The sequence below is a fragment of the Ursus americanus genome, chromosome 21 (assembly GCF_024610735.1).
Source record: "Ursus americanus isolate L20-20 chromosome 21, mUrsAme1.1.p, whole genome shotgun sequence".
NCBI classification, from domain to species: domain Eukaryota; kingdom Metazoa; phylum Chordata; class Mammalia; order Carnivora; family Ursidae; genus Ursus; species Ursus americanus.
Window position 1 is genome coordinate 5764964 of NC_142147.1, and position 18831 is coordinate 5783794.

The following is an 18831-nucleotide window of genomic DNA, read 5'->3' on the forward strand; positions in this document are numbered from 1 at the left end:
AGTACTGTGTCTCCTTACAAGAATGCATTCTGAAATGTTATTTCAGCAAAGCAAACATAAGCCATTTAAATGCCTTTTACCTGCCAGATTAATGGACTAGCAGACTAAGAAGGGCCATGAATGAATAGCCCACCTTATCTAGAAAGCCATCATTTCAATGGTAGCCTGGACTGAAGTGCCACACCCTAACTCCCAAGAAATTTAAGAGTTCTTTTTTCTCTTTTCTTAGCAGGATTAATGACGTTCTAAATGTTAGTTGTGACAACACCCCTAAAAGTTGCTCTGGGAATCCCTACAAGATACGGCTGCTCTCCTTTTCTGAGGTGGTCATCAGTGACAACAACTAACATTTATTGAATACTCACTCCCGCTAGGTACTATTGAGCGGGCATGGCCTCTTTTCTCAAAGACGATGCCCCATAAAGTTTCAACACTGCCTGTTTTCCAGCAATTGGATTCCTGAATTGGATGGACATTGAGAAGTGAATGTGGTTTACCATTGATAGGAAGGATTCCATTGCTCTTTGGAGATGGGAGATAAGGAATAATTGTTAGGTTCCAGAGTGCTCTGTAAGGATAAGGGAAATGCCATCTGTAGATATGTGCAGACCAAAGACCATGGTTCTTAGGTTGTGCAATAAGTGTTCTTGTTAAAAGATTTCCTTTAGTGCCTGAGGTTCTTGGTCACGCCACTTCGAACTAAAGAGGTAGACCAGACGAAGAGTGGTGGGCAGCAAAGCAAAGTTTCTTGAACGATAGCACAAAGCTCCCAAAGAGTGAGGGAACCTGAGAGGGTTGCCACCAGTTTCTAAGTCTAGGGGTTTTTATGGGCTTGTTGGCACCTGTTGTAATCTGATTAACCCTCCATGAGCCTGTCATCCAATCAGGTTTTTGTCATCTACCTATCAGGTGGGAAAGGGTGGAAGGCTCCTTTCAGAGCGGTGTAGAATCCTTTTAAGGGTGGTTTCCTCTTAGGGCAGGGCCCCTTGTCCCTGCCTGCCTTTCTTCCAACTATCCTTCATTATTGTGAGTGTGAAAGAAATTTAAAGATTCCTTCCCATTTTTCTGTAGGTTTCATGGGAGCAAGAACTGTATCTCTTGCTTGTCAAAGCATGGTAAGGAAGACTTAATCAGGGTGGGGGTGGGGGACTATCGTGTGTGATAGGTGTAGGGACCACTGGGATAGAATTTTGCAGTGTGAGAGAGATTGGACTCAACTCTGAATAGAGCATGGACAAGTGGGAATTTATAGCCAAGGAGCAGGGTGGGGTCAGTGGAATGAAAATTACTAAGAGGGCACATCTGAGGTGAGGGAAGATTCTGGCTGAACTGACCTAACAGGATTCTTGCTGAAGGCAGGCCAGAATGATCAGACATCATCTGGGGAATATTGGAGGATGAGGAACCTGATTACATATTGAGGGGGATCAGATGTGGAGGATGGGGAATTCTGGTTAACTGATTAATCAAGATTCTTCTTTAAATTGGACAAAGCAGAGATGATACAGAAGTCAAAGAGTCAGGCCTCATTGTAAAAGAGTTCAGGGGAAACGGAGTTCGCCTTGAAATACTGTTCATATGTGTATAAAGCAAAAATATAAAACTCCCTGAAGAAAGGTAATGCATGCCCCAGTCAATTTCTTAACTTCAGAGTATGTGCACGCTAACATTTACCACACTGGATTATGTGCAACTTGGATGTCTAACCAGTAGGCTTTAGGCTCCTAATGAGTAGAGTTTGTGGCTTTTGTCTTTCTGTTTCCTAACAAAATACCTGGCCTAGACACTGAATGCATGTTTACAGAGTGAATGTATTTTTCTGAATGTATTATGTTCCCAAGCATTTTCCATAAGAGTTTTTGTTTTGTTTTGCTTTGTTTTGAGAGAGCACAAGCACATGCCCAGGAGGGGGAGGAGGAGGGTGGTCTCGAGACCCTGAGATCATGACCTGAGCTGAAATCAAGAGTTGGACCTGTAACCAACTGAGCCACCCAGGTGCCCCCATTTAAGAGTTTATTTTTAAATCTTTTTGTTTATAATATAAACACAAAGTTTTTTTTGTTAAAGAAATATACAGATTACAAATGAGACTGGAGTTCTGCTCAGAAGCATCTACTCTTATGCTTTTTCTGTGTATGTTATAATTCAATAAAAAATTTTTAAGATTCTTATTGACCTTTTATTATGTCCCTATCAGTTACAAGTTGTGCATTTGAGGATTTACTTTGTAGTAAGTTTGATTTCTCTTGACTAAGAGCTTTCATGTTCTGTTTTAAGAAGCACAAAGATGGCCCTGAACACACTCAGGCCTCCACCTCCCATTGCCCCGGCGCTTCCACCTTTATAACCTGTAAGCCCTCATCCTTGCGGTTGCTCCCATCACAAACAACCTCTCGCTTATTTCACCCTGAACTCCAGTTTTCCATTTCCAACCGCTCACGTTATTGAGTGCCTCTGTAACTCTTAAAAAACTAGCCAATGAAGTGGCTTCTAACCTACTTGTCAAATCCAACTTGGTGACTGGTTATCAGAGATAACAATTTTGAAGGAAAATAAAATTAAATCTTTCTGGACCTCTTTCATTTCCCACCTCCCTTACAATGGCTGATAATGGAAAGGCAACGGAAACCTTTCCCTCACTGTCCATCCCCAGCAATTATTATTCAGACTGTCCTATGGAAAGTACTGAACTCTGCCTAGTAAACATTTTTCTTCCTAAATATTCCTAAATCTTTTGAACTATTTGTCACCTCAGGAAATATGTGGAGTATTTAAAAGACCAGTCACTCTGAGAAGACATATTTATAAAATTTTGCGTATATTAATCTTTACAACATCAGCCATGCTATAAAGACTATTAACCACCTTTATTTCAAAAGGCTAAATAAGACAAGTTCCCCCAATCACTCAGCATGTAGAAGATTCAAATTTGGTCGAAGACCAGAGTTCTTGGCACATGAGCATCTCAGTGAGACCTGTTGACATGGTAATGTAAGGGTGAAATCTACGCCTGCCAAGCATAGTATCTCTCCTAATGTACAGCCACTGGATTTGCCTTTGTAAGTGTCATCTGTATAGCACAGGGATTTATCTCAGATGCATAGCAGGGAGCATATATGGAGATTATCTAGCAGGTTTGTACAACCTATCTGTGTGTCCTTTCAACAGCCAGTCATTGTGATTTCATTCAGTCTTTCCACAAATTTTTGTTGAGCACTTAGTCTGTGTTAGACACTGCTGGAGACTAGAGATACATTTTTTTTTTTAAAGATTTTATTTATTTATTCGACAGAGATAGAGACAGCCAGCGAGAGAGGGAACACAAGCAGGAGGAGTGGGAGAGGAAGAAGCAGGCTCATAGTGGAAGAGCCTGATGTGGGGCTCGATCCCATAACGTCAGGATCACGCCCTGAGCCGAAGGCAGGCGCTTAACCGCTGTGCCACCCAGGCGCCCCTAGAGATACATTTTGCTTTCATGAATAAAACGTCAAATTCCTTGCTCTCAGAGCTTGTATTTCAGTTAAGACTTGGGGAAAAATATAAAAAAAACAAAGAATATTAATAGTGTCAAAAGCTAAGGAAAAGGGGCGCCTGGATGGCTCAGTTAAGCATCTGCCTTCGGCTCAAGTCCTGATCCCAGGGTCCTGTGATTGAGCCCCGCATCAGGGTCCCTACTCAGCAGGGAGTCTGCTTCTCCCTCTCCCTCCACCCCTCCACCATGCTTGTGCTCTGTCTCTCAAATAAATAAAATAAATAAAAAGCTAAGGAAAAAATAGAGAATGGGGCTAAAGAGGGCTGGGAAGGCATGGGATTCCGAGCGGGAGAAGCTATCTTAAATAGGGTAGCCAGGGAAGACCTCCGTAGAAAGGAGATAATTGAGCAGAGACCAGAAGGAAGGTGAGGGAATGCGCCATGCTGGTGTTTGAGGGAAGAATCTTCAAGGCAAAGGCAACAGCAGGTACTAAGGCCCTGAAGCTGGAATGTATTACTGGACTTGGTTGATTCGTTGTTTTTTTTTCTTCAAGATAGCAGCTGCTTCTGACAGTCTCACTGAAAGAAAATATTTGCTTTTTCAGCAGGTCATTCCTGTTCAGTTACCATACACATTCTACTTTCTTTTAACTTTAGAAAGGGTTAAATGGGTCACCGAGATCACAGCGTCCGTTTCCAACTGACATACATTAGTAAATAAAACACATCATCATATTAATAACTATAGACAGAGCCTATTAGCCTATTACAGAATTCAGTCCATATGTTAGAAACATGGCCAAGATGCGGCAGACAAGAGGCAACTCTGTCGCCTAGCCACAAAGGGTGAAAAACACGGTAAAAAATGTGAGTTAGACTCCTTCCCATTGTTAACAGGGGAAGCAGATGAGCTGGGAGAATGTGATCTAGACATTTTGTTTTCAAATCAGCCTTTCTCCCCAAGGGATTGGTGATTTCAGTTAGGGCTCTTTGGGTGACAAAGATCCCCTTGAGTTTTCTCGAATAAAGGAAGTTTTATTATTAGGACTTACAAGATTTGACCCCTGGGATCGGAGACCAGGAACCACCACCAGGAACCTGGGACCAGGAACTGCAGCTATGGGAGCCGCATGCCCCCGGTTCTAGAGTCCTGCTGCCCTCCTCTCCTTGCTCCCTGGCTTCCTTTACTCTCTCTCTAATAAAATAGCTGTGACTTACCAATGGCTTTGGCTATTTGTTTTGGCTACTTGCTGATATTGCTTTTAAAGTTAAAGTAATGCATTCGGGGCACCTGCGTGGCTGTCGGTAGAGCATCTGACTCTTGATTTCAGCTGGGGTCACGATCTCAGGGTCGTGAGATCAAGTCCTGCATCAGGCTCCATGCTCAGTGTGGAGTCTGCTTGAGATTCCCTCTCCCTCTGCCCCTCACCCCACTCATGCACGCTCTCTCTCTCCAAAATAAATACAATTTTTAAAAAATTAAAGGAATACATTCAGGAGTAAAGAATTATTTCTCTCTCACTCCAGACCCTTAGCCTTCTCACCCAGGAGGCAATTTCTGTTAATAACAGTCTCTTACGCATCATCTCAGACATTTCCTATGCACAGATAAGCGCATATATCCCCATTTTATACACAAATAGGGGCATAGAATACAGTTTCCCATTTTCACCAAATTTTAATAAAAATTGTACCCAGAAACAGATTGGTTTACTAATTTACCTTGCTTGGCTAAAGCAAAGTTCATGTTAGAAAAAAATTCAGTGAAACAGTTTCTGCTTTTTCTGTATTCTTACTCATTCTTCACTTTTGCTTCTTATATTTCCAAATCAGGTGACTCCCCCCACCCCACCACCCAGGATCACATATTATAGGGTTTAAATTTTAGATCATCAAGCACTCATTCCCAATAAGCAATACAACACCATGCATTATTCATTTCAGACACTTTGACCACAGCTGTGTGTGGCCAGGAATGTTTTATGATTTCAGCTTCACAGTGCGATAGGCTTTGGCAAAAACCAAATCAATTTACATTTTGTACTGGGCATACAACTGAGGCATGCAAGAAAAAGAACTTTTTCAGGGTGCCTGGGTGGCTCAGTCGGTTAAGCATCCCACTCTTGGTTTCAGCTCAGGTCATGATCTCAGCGTTGTGAGATTGAGTCCTGAGTCTGGCTCCACCCTCAGCGGGGAGTCTGCTTGAGATTCTTTCCCTCTGTCCCTCCTACTGCTTGCGTGCTCTCTCTCTCTCGCAAATAAATGAATCTTAAAAACAAAAACTTTTTCTGTTATCCTATAACTCAATTTCTACCAAGACCCCTCTTTGACTGAGGTTATGGAAATGTGTAGTTTCCTCCCTTTCCTGTGGTTGTGGCTAGGCTTTTAGGGGCTTTTGTCATACCAGGAATTGAAGTGTGTTGCCCACCAGGTGTCCATGAGCCATCGTCCCCCCCCATCTACCTGGTCCTGTTGGTGGCATAGGGCAGTCCACACTATTAGTGAATTGTGTCAGGGCCATTCTGCCTGTTTCCATTGCTGTGCCTGGGTTTGGGAAGTAACTGTCTCTCCACAGCCACATCCTACCAGACTCTTCTGTGGCCATTTCCTCTCTGGGGTTTTGCAACTTTCCCACAAAGTAGGTCACAAGCCTATCTGCTCTTAGAGTCTTGGGATTTAGTGTGTTTCTTTTTGCACTTTCTGCTGGACAGCATTGGGCCCCCTTTATCCATATTCCACTGGTGTCTAAACCTTCACCACCTTCCCTGTACCTCTCTTCCCTCACCCCTGACCCAGTCTATCAGCCCTCAGTCTTTTGTTTCAGTGTGGGATAGATGGACGTAGGAAGGGGGTGGAGAGCACAGAGGTAGAACGAGTCATTAGTCTGCTGCAGTGTTATTGCTCTGGTAGCATTGCTTTTAGGTTTCTGCCATTGCCCAGCTGGTCTTCCTTTCCACCTACATGTGACCCCAGCTGGCCACCGCATATCAGCCCCCTCCTGTTACAGCATGCAAAGAAAAATCCATTAGAAATGCTCTACTTGGTCTGCATTATTCTCTAGAGGGCTTGATTTACTAAAGTTTGACGTTCTTTTCTCTATCTCACTTCAGAGGATTAAAAGGGGCAGGGTACTGTGTAAGCCTGAACCAGAGGGCAATAGAATCTGTTCTTTGTCTGCTCCTGAGGACGGAAGCCCTAAGTAGAACAGTTGAGAAGGCCCAGGCAGGAGGCTGAGCTGCCAGGCCCAGAAAGTGTCCTGGATCAAGTCTTTGATACCAGGAAATGAACAGTTTGGGGCTGGGGGTGGGTGGTGTCCACCTATGTCTCCCCAGGTCATACTGGTCCTCTTTACTTCCTGGACAATTGGCCTTTGTGATTTCCTGCCTTCAAACCAACTTTCCAGATACATCTCCACCACTCCTGCCAACTTTAGAGAGAGGGATATAAAAAATCAGGAGTCTAATACATAGCGTATATGACTCTTGATTCGGGGCTCTGAGATGTGGCAGATCATTTTAGAAATCCTTAGGACAAAATGAATTTTATTATAACAAATAGAGAAAAAGCAGGATATACATCCTATGAAGCCAAAAACAATCAGTTCCTTTTTTGTTGTTGTTGTATAGTATTACCATAGATTAAGCTTTCAGGAAAATGTGAAAGTATGTACAGTTTTGTTCATCATGGCATAGACATTAAGAAGTCAACGTCCAGGCGTGCCTGGGTGGCTCAGTTGGTTAAGTGTCTGTCCGACTCTTGATTTCGGCTCAGGTCATGATCTCAGGGTTCTGAGATCTCTCTCCCTCTGCTCCCACCCTCCTCCCCCACCCCCGAAAAAGAAAAAAGTTAATGTCCAACATAGTCTAAGAAGTCAGGATGAGAATATGCATGTCTGTTGTGTCGGCGCTGCTCTGTTCCGGGCGGGTTCTGTCTTAGCGGGAGAGTCTCCCATGTCTAGCTGTGCTGTCCCTGCGGGGAGGGATGCAGAAAAAGCACTCTTCTCCTTTCCTCCTTCAGAACCGTCGATCACACTGCATCGTCTGAGACCTGATGTTTTCCATCCACAATTACCCTTCGAATTTAGGAAGTCGAAGCGTGTAATCTGAAGTCACTAGGACTGCATAGCGTCCCATGGCAACTGCAAAGGGGGGTGCTGGTTACGAAGTGGCTTTATTTCTTGCCATGAGCACCAAGAACCCCAGATTTTGGCTGGCAGCTTCAAGAGTATTATTCCGAAGGTGGGACACTTAAAATCAAGGGGTGTTCATTTCTTTATTACTTATCCTAAACACGTGTAGAGTGATGGCTTTACGCTGGTGTTACGGAAGGTTTGCACAAGGTCCGTTTTGCTTCATAGCTGCGTTACTTTATTTTCGTTACTTTATTTTCTCTTTCTTTTTATGACACTTCAAAGAAAATCATTTAGACCAAGAGAGTAACCGATATTCTCGATCAGGACTTGGAAATTCAGTTAGCTGCAGAGAGATGGGAATGGGGTCAACCAAGGGTCTTACCATTTGGATTGTGGCATGCTGGAGGGCCTGCCTGTCAGCGAGGTGAGGAAGCCAGGTCCAGCTAACTGTAGCCGGATGGAAATGGGAGTCCCATGTTGCCAGAACTGCGGTTTTAAAAGAATATGGAAATCTTGATTTTTATGTGAAAAAAAATGTTTAAGTTATATGGGACCTACCAAAACGAATCCGTGTGGCTGTTTGGCCTATGGGCCAGCAGGTTGCAACTTCTATTTTAGACTTTCTGGTTTACACTCCTTTTGTTATAAAAACAAAACCATGAGACTCTATAGGCGAGTTTCAGTCGTGTATATCAAATCAATACAGACAATAGAGGAATTATTTTTAATCCAGGAAAAAGAGTAAGAAATTAAAACTCCTTCCAGGAGCTCCTGGGTGGCTCAGTGGGTTAAGTTTCTACCTTCGGTTCCGGTCCTGATCTCAAGAGTCCTGGGAGTGAGCCCCTTGGCTCCCTGCTCAGCTCAGCAGGGAGTCTGCTTCTCCCTCTGCCCCTCCCCACCCCCCATTTGTGCTCTCTCTCACTCTCAAATCAATAAATAAAAGGTAAAAAAAACTTCCAAATGGTGGCAATATTGACGCCTTTCTTCAGAGAGTAAGAAGAGAGGAAAAATTTTCACTAAAATCATGTGCACATCTTTTAGAAAAGGACATGACCAAAGCTACTTAAGGTACCCTTGGAAAATCTGAATGCATTCTAGCCACTAAGTGCAGAGGAAATGCATTTGAGAATGCTAATGGGATTTAAAGATTGTTTTTATAATTTCCATTTAACTAAAAAAATCCACTCCAAATCTTGGCAAATTCGCAAATGCAGTGTTGATTTATTATCAGTCTTTCCATCAGATCTCAGACTCACAGTTGCTTCGCATTCCTATTGTTCTTCAAGAACTGATAAATGAGGGATTATGGATTCCACTTTCTATTTTTTTCAAATTAAATAATAAATCAAGTGCCAAAGTCTAGAAGATAATGGGATTATGAATAACAAATATTAGGATTATATGGCCTCAAACCACTTGAGAACAATGATGTAGTTCTTTCCATTAGAATTATAAAATATATGTATGAAGGAAACAGGTATTTGTACCTAAGCACATGACAGATGTTTCAAAGTTATTTTATGAATTATTTTAATATAACTTCGATAAAAACGCTCACAGGGATTGAAAAATGGCTCAAAGGGCATCAATGGAAGGACACGGATAAATGGCAAGTAATGGGAGCGCTCAGTACTCATAAACCCTACCTTAGTGTTTGTCCCAAGACCCAAATGCTCAAATAAGGAACAGACCATGCTGAGTCTCTGAGTGGAGACCCAGAAGGAAGCAAATATTTGGCCACCTTTTTTTGGAGGGAGGGTGGGGTTAATAAATTGTTTGCTCTAGAACAGTTTTAAAGTTAGAGAAAAGTTGCAAAGATAGCACAGTTCCCATAAACCCCTCCCCCAGTTTCCCCTAAGATCTTACGTTGCCATGGGACATCTGTCACAGTTAAGAAACCAACTTGAGGGGCGCCTGGGTGGCACAGCGGTTAAGCGTCTGCCTTCGGCTCAGGGTGTGATCCCGGCATTATGGGATCGAGCCCCACGTCAGGCTCCTCCGCTAGGAGCCTGCTTCTTCCTCTCCCACTCCCCCTGCTTGTGTTCCCTCTCTCGCTGGCTGTCTCTCTCTCTGTCGAATAAATAAATAAAATCTTTAAAAAAAAAAAAAAAGAAACCAACTTGATACATTCCTATTAACTAAACTCCAGATTTTATTCTGATTACACTCATTTTTCTACTAATGTCCTTTTTCTGTTCCAAAGGAACACCCAGATTATCACATTACATTTAGTTGCCCTGTTTCCTTACTCTCCTCTGGTCTATGACCGTTTCTCAATCTCTCTTGTTTTTTCCTGACTGTGACAGTTTTGAGAACTACTGATAATGTGTTTTATAGATTGTCCCTCAATTTGGATTTGTCTGATATTTTTCTCGGATATAGAATTATGTGTTTTTAGGAAGAACATCACAGAGATGAAGTACCCTTCTCAGCACATTCTATCAGGGTACGTGCTATCAACACGACTTATCACTGGTGATGTTAAACTTGATTACCTGGTTCAGGTAGTGTTTGTCAGGTTTCTTCACTGAAAGATTACTCTCCTGCACCCCCATACTCTCTTCTTTGGACGAAAATCACTAAATGTAGCCCATTCTGGGGTGGGGTGGATGTTACTCTCCACTTCCTAAGAGCAACATTTATCAATATAAATTCTGCAGGGAAAATTTATCTCTTCTCCTCTACTTATTTGTTTTTTCAATTGTTTATATCATTATGGACTCATATATTTATTTTGTATTTTGGGTTATAATTTAATACTATTTTGTTGTTCAAATTGTTCTAGCATTGGCCATTGGGAGCACTTGTGGGTTGGCTCCTGTGTCCCTTTGACAAGTTCCCACTCTCATTTTTTTGAGTATGGTCTGATATTTCAAGGTATGCAATACCAGACTTCTCTTGTATTTTCCCTGCTCCAGACCTAGAATCAGCCAGTTCTCCAAAGAGCCCTGGTTTCTTTTATTGGAGAATGGTGTTTAGAAAACAAGATCTCAGCATAGGATGTGCTCATTGCTACTGAGGCTCTTTGAGGGGGCAGAGCTAGGAAAAATATAGGTGCATACTAACCCCGGCATGTACACAAATCTGTAATTACGTCTCTTGTCTATCCATCTGTGACTATATTAAGCTACCCATGAGTTCACACTGATGCTAACTGTCCTTTCTAATGTATGTCTTTACAACATCAAGTACAATAAATTTCCTGTTATCTGACATGGTCAAGGAAGGCAGTGCCAGTTAACCAACTTGTTAATCAACCCTCCTAGATGAGTGAGTTACCAAATGAGACTTACATGTATTTTCGATCTTCCAAGAATTGGGCTAAAACATGAACATGATTTCTAAGGTAATAACAGATTTCATATTGCACTTACTGTGTGCTTGGCACTTTACGTGTATTACTCGTTTTGTCTTCACAACTCTTCAGGTAGGTACTGTTACTGTCCCAGTTCTACAGGTGGAGAAACTGAAGTGCAGAGCGAGGAGTTTGCCTCTTGCTACACAGTAAGTGGCTGAGCAGCCATCGGAGTCCGCTATGCTCTTCCTCCTTAGCAAGCTTTCGTCTTTTTCTGAGGGTTCCGGAGACAGCGTGGAGTCGTGATTCTGTTCATGAGTCCCAGGTGTTCTGCAGATGCACGGACATGCACAAAACAAGGTTATGATAAACACTGAGTAGCCAAGAGTTCTGTTTCTTTGTGGTTATCTTGAGTTGCCACATTTTCTGCAATGGATATTTATTAATTTTCTGTTAAGTAAAAGCTATAAGCATCATACGCATATGTAGAGTAACAGTAGCTGGCTATACCTCCTCGCCAGAGATTCTCCTTCCGTGTCTAGCATTGGGAGATGAGGGTTTAATTTTAATAAGGTAAAAGGGAAGTTTTTCTTATACTTGATACATTCCCTTATTTTTTTGATAAGAAGAACCTTCTCTATCTCCCGTTTCCCTTTGCCTCTTAGGAAGTTCAATGTAACAATTGCACAGGTCCTTATGACCAACTCAAGCATTTTCCTGGTCGTAATTTAACTCACTTTTAAAATATTAACTCTAATTTGGGTCTCAGAATATGACGTAATGAACAAATGTGGACCTCCCTCTTGCTGTAAACAGATGAAAATATATATTTTTTTAAGTTCAAATGCAAGGCCAAGCTCAAAATAAAGAATTTCTCCAAGTGCCACCAATGAAGGAAAACTCTTATCAGAGTGGTGCTCGTGCAAGTCAGTCCCACAGTGGCCCAGGAGTCCGTGGATCTGGATATTAGCCCAAACACTTCACTGGCCACGGTGGGATAGGAGACAAGGCCTCTAGTCATGAGTGGTGGGGGGTTGAACCTGACCCCTGGATAAACCTGGGGTTTGGAATGGCTGCGATTAGGGGACCAAAAACATTGCCCACCTACCTAGGCATGGGAGTTTATCTTGTCAGGGCTCTGGGTGAAAGAAAAAAGACCAACTTGAGAAGTTCAACCCCCAAATTTACTCCTGTTGGTAATACAGAGTGATCCCTTAACATAAGAACTAATCACAGGCAGTTGAAATATTTGGGTATTCCACAGAAGCAAACTCAGACCCGCTCTGGAGGGGTTTGTTTGCACATGTCAGAGCTCACAGGACATATGCCTGTTTGCACGCACACACGCACGCGTGCGTGCACACACACACGCACACGCACCTGGAAAAGATGCGCTCCTGTGGGGAATTGATACGCCGCTAGAAAAGATCAGCAGACACAGCGTCGAAAGGATGAGTGTCCCTGAGAACTTGAGATAACTACGCAATGTGAGAAACGACCCTGAGGAAAAACAGTAGACACGATGAGATACATAGATATTCAGGTTGAGGAAGGACCCTGGATGCTGAGCAGGAAACAAACCTGATGCATGCTTGAGGTGTTTGCTTTGTCAGCTCAGGTCTTCATAAACTGAGTGTTCTTAAAGTAGAGCCATGCACACAGCGCCACCTGGAAGGATGCGGGAACGCCTTTGGGCAGCCCTGACAAAAGAAGCCACCCCTTTCTAGATGGCTGGACAAAGACAGACTCAGACCACGGAAACCCCTATGACCTGGAAGAATCCTCCATAGCACTCTGTCCCCCGGGGCATGGCAGACCCTTGGACGTCGGCACAGGACACTGGGTTAAGTGGTTGAGGAAAGATGAAAAGAACTAAACATAAGTGCTGGGTGCAGTGACATAGCGGAGCTGACCAGCCAGCTGCCCGCCGAGTCCTGTGCCGCGTGGAGCAGTCCGCTGGGTTAGCAAGGGCAGTCTCGGAAACTGAGGACAGGAAGTTGAGGCTGTGTGCCTGCAACACTTGTCTCAAGAGGAGAGGATGTTTGTAAGGAGAGAAGACTCAACACCACACGGGTTCTGCTGCAGATGAGACTGTGCCTCAGTTAGCTGGGTCATGGGGTCTCTGGGACAATACGACCTGCCGCTTGTTTTCTTATTCATCCTTCAAGACATGGCTGCAAAGTCTCTTCTTGGAGAAACCTCTCTGCCTGCCCCCATCCCAGGTTCGGTTGTGCCCCTTCCTCAGTGTGCCTTTGGTTCATGTCCACAGAGTGTCTGTCTGGTCACCCTAACAAAAAGGCCCAGTGACCTAGCATGACTTTGGCCCATGGGGCCAAATGATGGGCTGTCCAGACAAGCAAGGCTCTCGCACTCCATCCATTATTCACTTGGTGCCCTACAGGCAGGGGTTAAGTCAGTTGCACTAATAGAAATTGATACACATACAGTTGATGCCAATCAGGCAAACTGAATGAATTAAGAAAAATCACAACTCAGGGGCGCCTGGGTGGCTCAGTCGGTTAAGCATCTGCCTTCAGCTCAGGTCGTGATCCCAGGGTCCTGGGAGCGAACCCCACATCGGGCTCCCTGCTCAGCAGGAAGCCTACTTCTTTCTCTCCCTCTGCCTGCCACTCCCCCTGCTTGTGCTCTCTTTCTCTCTCTCTGTCAAAAAAATAAATAAAATCTTAAAATAAAAATGAAAAATCACAATTCAGTGGGAAGAGATCAAACAGGATTCTTAACATGGTACGGACAAGAGTTAATCGACGAAGTTCCGCTCTTCATTAACATGTTTTGGCAACATTGACCCTGCTGTAGTCATGTTATCTGCCTTTCCCAGCAGTTTTTTAAAAAATCTCATTCTGTAGGACTTTTTTTTATATCTCCTCTGGCCAACTCTGAAGACAGGCGACAAATCAGGGGAGCCAGCAGTCTATTTTTAATGCTTATGTACAGCTATATTATTATTATATTTAACAGAGCATTTAAACATTTACTTTAGCTATTAAGTTCGTTATTGTTCCTAAGGGCTTTCTGTGGATGTTGGTGGAACACAAGCGGGTTATACTCTTTGAATAGAGATAAATGCAGTCTGTATGAAATAAACCCCTACTTAAATAGATTTCTTGACTTATTAAAAGTGGTTCTTATCAGAAGCCCAAGTTTTGAATTGGGAAAGGCATTTGTTAGAAGCATAATCTGGCATGCTCCAGTGCTGAAATCAGAAGCAGGGCAAGAAATTCATAAAAAAATCCATTTATAAGCTCAGCGGCTCTCCTTTTCATAAGTAGCAACTTCTCTCCTGAATTGGTTCAGACTCAGCTCTTAGTGCAGAGACGGCTCTGCTCTAGAAAATGCCAACACGATTCCAGTCTATTAATGCCTTGGAGAGCACAGAACTGTATCTTTAACGCGGCTCTTGGTCTAATCTTCCTGCCAGAAAGGAGCCTACAAACCTCCAGGAGCCAAAATCGTTGCTGTAAAATTGGAGGACAGCAAGGCGGTCTTTTCCTCTCGAGCCACGTGTGCCGGGCTGAGGCATGTGTTAAGTATCTCTCTCCGCAGATGACAGATGTTCGGTTTCTGCTTCTAGGAGGTTATGGTATGAGAGGGAGCACAGGGCTAGAGGGGTCTACAGTGCATGTAGTCACAGAATAAATGCTCTCTTGGGGCAGAGATTTAGTCAATAAAGGACTTTCTATATTGGGATGGTAAAAGGCTTGATTTAAAATAAGACAGGCATGATCTACAATAAACTGCTTAGTTCATTTGTTTAAAAGCAAGTGGTGAAATTGGACCAAGGTCACAAACTGAGGCTTCAGGGCCATATTGTTTGGATTTGGGGAGATACAGTGGCTCTTTGTAAATGGTTCTCAAACCTAGCTGATCTTCAGTCACCCAGGAAACTTTTAATATACAAATTCTTAAAACAACAACAACAACAACAACAACAACAAAACAAATTCTTAGGACTGTCCCCAGATTTACTGAATTAAGGGTGGGAGGATGGAGCCCAGGAATTTTGAGCTTGGGACACACTGGACCTTGGAGGAAGTGTTCAAGTTTAGGACGAGGCAGATCTGGTTTTTAATCTTGCCCGTGTGAGCGTAAGCACATTTTGAGCCTTCTAAAGCCCCAGAATCTCTAAGAAGAACAACTTTGGGGTGAATCAATGAGCTGCCAGTGATCTCAGAGGGTTAGCACAGAGGCTAGACTTTACTGGGTGTTTGGTGACCATCTTAGTCCATCTGGGATGCTGTAACAAAAATGCCGTAGACTTAAACAACAATTTACTTCTCATAGTTCCAGGGGCTGGGAAGTCCAAGGTCAAGGTGCTGACAGATTGGGTTTCTGACGGCAGCCCTCTTCCTGGTTCGCAGATGGCAGTCTTCTGGCTGCAACCTCACGTTGGCCAAAGGGGCAAGGGAGCTCCCTGGAGCCTCCTTTATAAGGGCGCTGATCTCATACATGAGGGCTCCACCCTCATGACCTAATCACCTCCCAAAGGCCCCATTTCCAACTACCGTCACTTTGGGTTTTTGTATCTCAGCCTATGAATTTTGTGGGGACACAAACATTGAGTCTATAGAAGTAACTGTGGGCTGCCCTCTCCTTCCTAACTTCAGCACGTGACGGCCTTTGGGATTTCTGTGGACATGATGATACTCAATTAAAGCAGAATTAGATGACAATGTCGCAGGTCAAGAAGCTGGCTGAGTCACAGAGAGGAAGTGTTTGACATCCTGGTGAGTTACGATAACCTCCGGGTGAACCTGCTTAAATCTGTGGCCACCCAACCAGCCGAGCATGCGGGCATAAGCCTCGACGCTTCTGATTCACTGAGGGGTAGCTGTTGTCTTGGGCCCCCCAAGCATTTGATAGTCATGCTTCATGCTTATAGGCCCTCAATATCTTCCAGTTTCACTTGCTTCTCACCATAACTGGGGAGGGTGGCCTGCAGCTACTAATCACCGCCCCCCAATAGCACCTTGCTGGGCTAAGATCTTCAGAGTGCAGAAACTGAGGGAACTCAGGGGTGTCTGTAGCCACAGAATAAACATGGCTTCCTGGATTGTCAATTTTATTCAAATCCTAGAGAAAGCACTGTTTTTACACTAATAATAGCTGTGTTTCCTTTGTGCCTGGCACTTTTGTCCTAATAACGATCATGAGGAAACCCTGTGAGGTAGGTACTGTTGTCCTTCTTGTTTTAAAGATGAGGAGGGGGCGCCTGGGTGGCCCAGTCAGTTAAGTGAGTGCCCTCGGCTCAGGTCGTGATCCCAGGGTCCTAGGAGTCCCACATCGGCCTCCTTGCTCAGCAGGGAGTCTGCTTCTCCCTCTCCCTCTGCCACTTCCCCTGCTTGTGCTCTCCCTCTCTCTCTCAAATAAATAAAATCTTAAAAAAAAATTAAGATGAGGAAAAACTGAGAAACAGAGAGGTTAAATAACCAGCCAAAGAAGTATTTTTTAAAGGTTTTATTTATTTATTTGTCAGAGAGAGAAAGAGAGAGAAAGCCTAAGCAGGGGGAGTGGCAGGCAGAGGGAAAGGCAGACTCCCAGCTGAGCAAAGAACCTGATGTGGGACTCGATCCCAGGACCTGAGCTGAAGGCAGACACTTAACTGACTGAGCCACCCAGGCGTCCCCAGACAAAGTATTGAAGGGGAGTGAGGAATATGAAGAAGAAGGACATTCCTAGCAAAAAGCACAGCATGTGCAAAGGCCCTGGGGCAAAAAGAAACACAGTGCCTCTGAGGAAAAGAAAGGCCAGAATAGCTGATATGCAGAGAATAAGAAAACAAGAGTCACCAGATCACACAGGGCCTCACAGACCACAGTGATTTTGTCTGTTATCATAAAAGCAGTGGGAAGCAATTGAGATTTTGTTTTTAATTTAACTTTTATTATGGAAATTAAAAAATATATACAGAAGCAGAAGAAAATAACAGACCCCTAGTGCATCACCCAGCTTCAACAATTAGCCATTTACATGTTTCAAGCAGGAAAGTGACACGATTAGCTAGCTTTATGTTCAAACCAACCAACCCACCAGCCAGCCCACCCACCCACCCTCCGCCTACTGTGGGGAAGGAATGGGAGGGAGCAAAGTGGACATGGAGAGAATGGTTGGGAGGCCACAGCGGTGGTCTCTGCAACAGGGCGTGCTGTCAAGGTGAGGGTAGGCACAGGGCAGCAGACAGACTCAGAAGTGGGAATGCGGGGGTCATGGGTTGGCTTCCCTCGGAAGCAAACTCTGATACAAGGATTTGAGTTTAAGTAGAGCATTTGGGGGTCAGCAAATACTGCCAGAGACGTGGGGAAGAGAGAGAGGGGAGGAAGGAGGGCAGCCAGCCAGTGCCTTCTCAAGCCAGTTACCCCTTGGGCAGGACCATCTGCATTACCTGCAGGGCCCAGTGCAGCACGGAAATGTGAGGCCTGTTTCTCATAAATTATTATGAATTTAAAAACAATGGCAGCAGAGTATTCGGCCAAGCACAAGGCCTTTGAGCGAGGGCGACCCAGGCAGCCGTACAGGTCGCATGCCCGTGGAACCCGTCCTGCCCTCAGGCTTAATCCTGCAGGAAACTGGCGAAATGGTGTAAAACAGACACCTCGGAGAGATGAGGGGCTGTCAGTCATGGCTTGAAGGCTGCTCTACCTTCCTGGCACTTCCAGCCTGCCTTGCCCGGGGGAGATGGCTTTCCCTGGCTTCTTCATGTAGGTCCTGGCAGTTAGACCATGAGTGCCATTGCCATTGACCAGAGGTGGTCAGTCCCGAGGGACACGGGCTGGACGTCAACAGCATCCGCTGTGGGGGCTGAGGTTGAGGGGTGTGTCCAGAGAGACATGAAATGACTTCTGGGTTTCCAGCTTACCCACTGGAAGGTCAGAGGGTCCTTCACTGAGGCAGGGAGCCGCAGAGGGGGAGCAGGTGGGGGGGGCAGGTCAGGGAAGCAGCTGAATTTGGTTTGAATGTGGTGAGCTCGACTCCCTCACCTGGAGCTGGGAAGAAGGCAGCTGGGGTTTTGGCTGTTAGGCTCAGAGGCAGTGCTGGCAATGGGCACAGAGGAAGTGCCTGTAGAGGGTATGCAGGGGGCTGGGGGGTTCCCCAGTATCTGCAGTCCACAGGCTGAGGTCAGGCCCCAGTCCAGCACTGGGGACACCTTAGTTAACTAAAACCCAAATCTCCTCCCTCAGCCCCTCCCTCGGCTCCAGCCTCGGGGCCAGGGCGGTCAGGTGGATGCCTGCAGGGATGGCCCTCCAGGGCTGTGCCACCTCTCCAGGGGGCAGCTGGGGCCACAGCCCTCCCCGGGCTCCTGTAAGTGGCTTCTTGTCCCAGCCATGCTAGAAGCAGAGAGCAGGTCCTCTAAAACCGTCAGTGTCAGGCTGACCTCTTCCCACCCCCCGGGCACACTCCCCAAGCCAGGCCAGGGGCGGACGGAGCGGGAGTAGAAGTTCTAAAATCACCTGTATAAACACCGAAATCGTTCTCCGTCCGGATCTCCAGTTTCTGTTTCATGGGTTTTCTCCGTGCAGATGAAACCCTAAGTTTACCAGTGGATATTAAAACAATGAATTTTTCTCCCCAAATGGTGGCATTGCAATGGCTGGAGTTTTACAGAATCTAATTACCAGGAGCAGTGAACGTACGCACAGCTTCGTGCGTGGGCGTCCCGATGACATAGGTATTCTTGCATATCTCAGTGTCTATTAAAGAAAGGGTGCCCAGGCTCCATTTGTGTCAAGAGAGGCTCCTGGAAACCACTTGATTTCTCACCATCAAAGTCCATCTGAGTTTCTAAAGAGGAGGATAAATGAGTCGGACCTGCCAGGCCCAGGCAGCCCTGGGCTCCTGGGCCCAGTAATAGCTTCCTTATTGTTCTTTCTCATTAAAACAAAGGTCAAACCACATGGCACCCAGTGTTTTCCCTTCT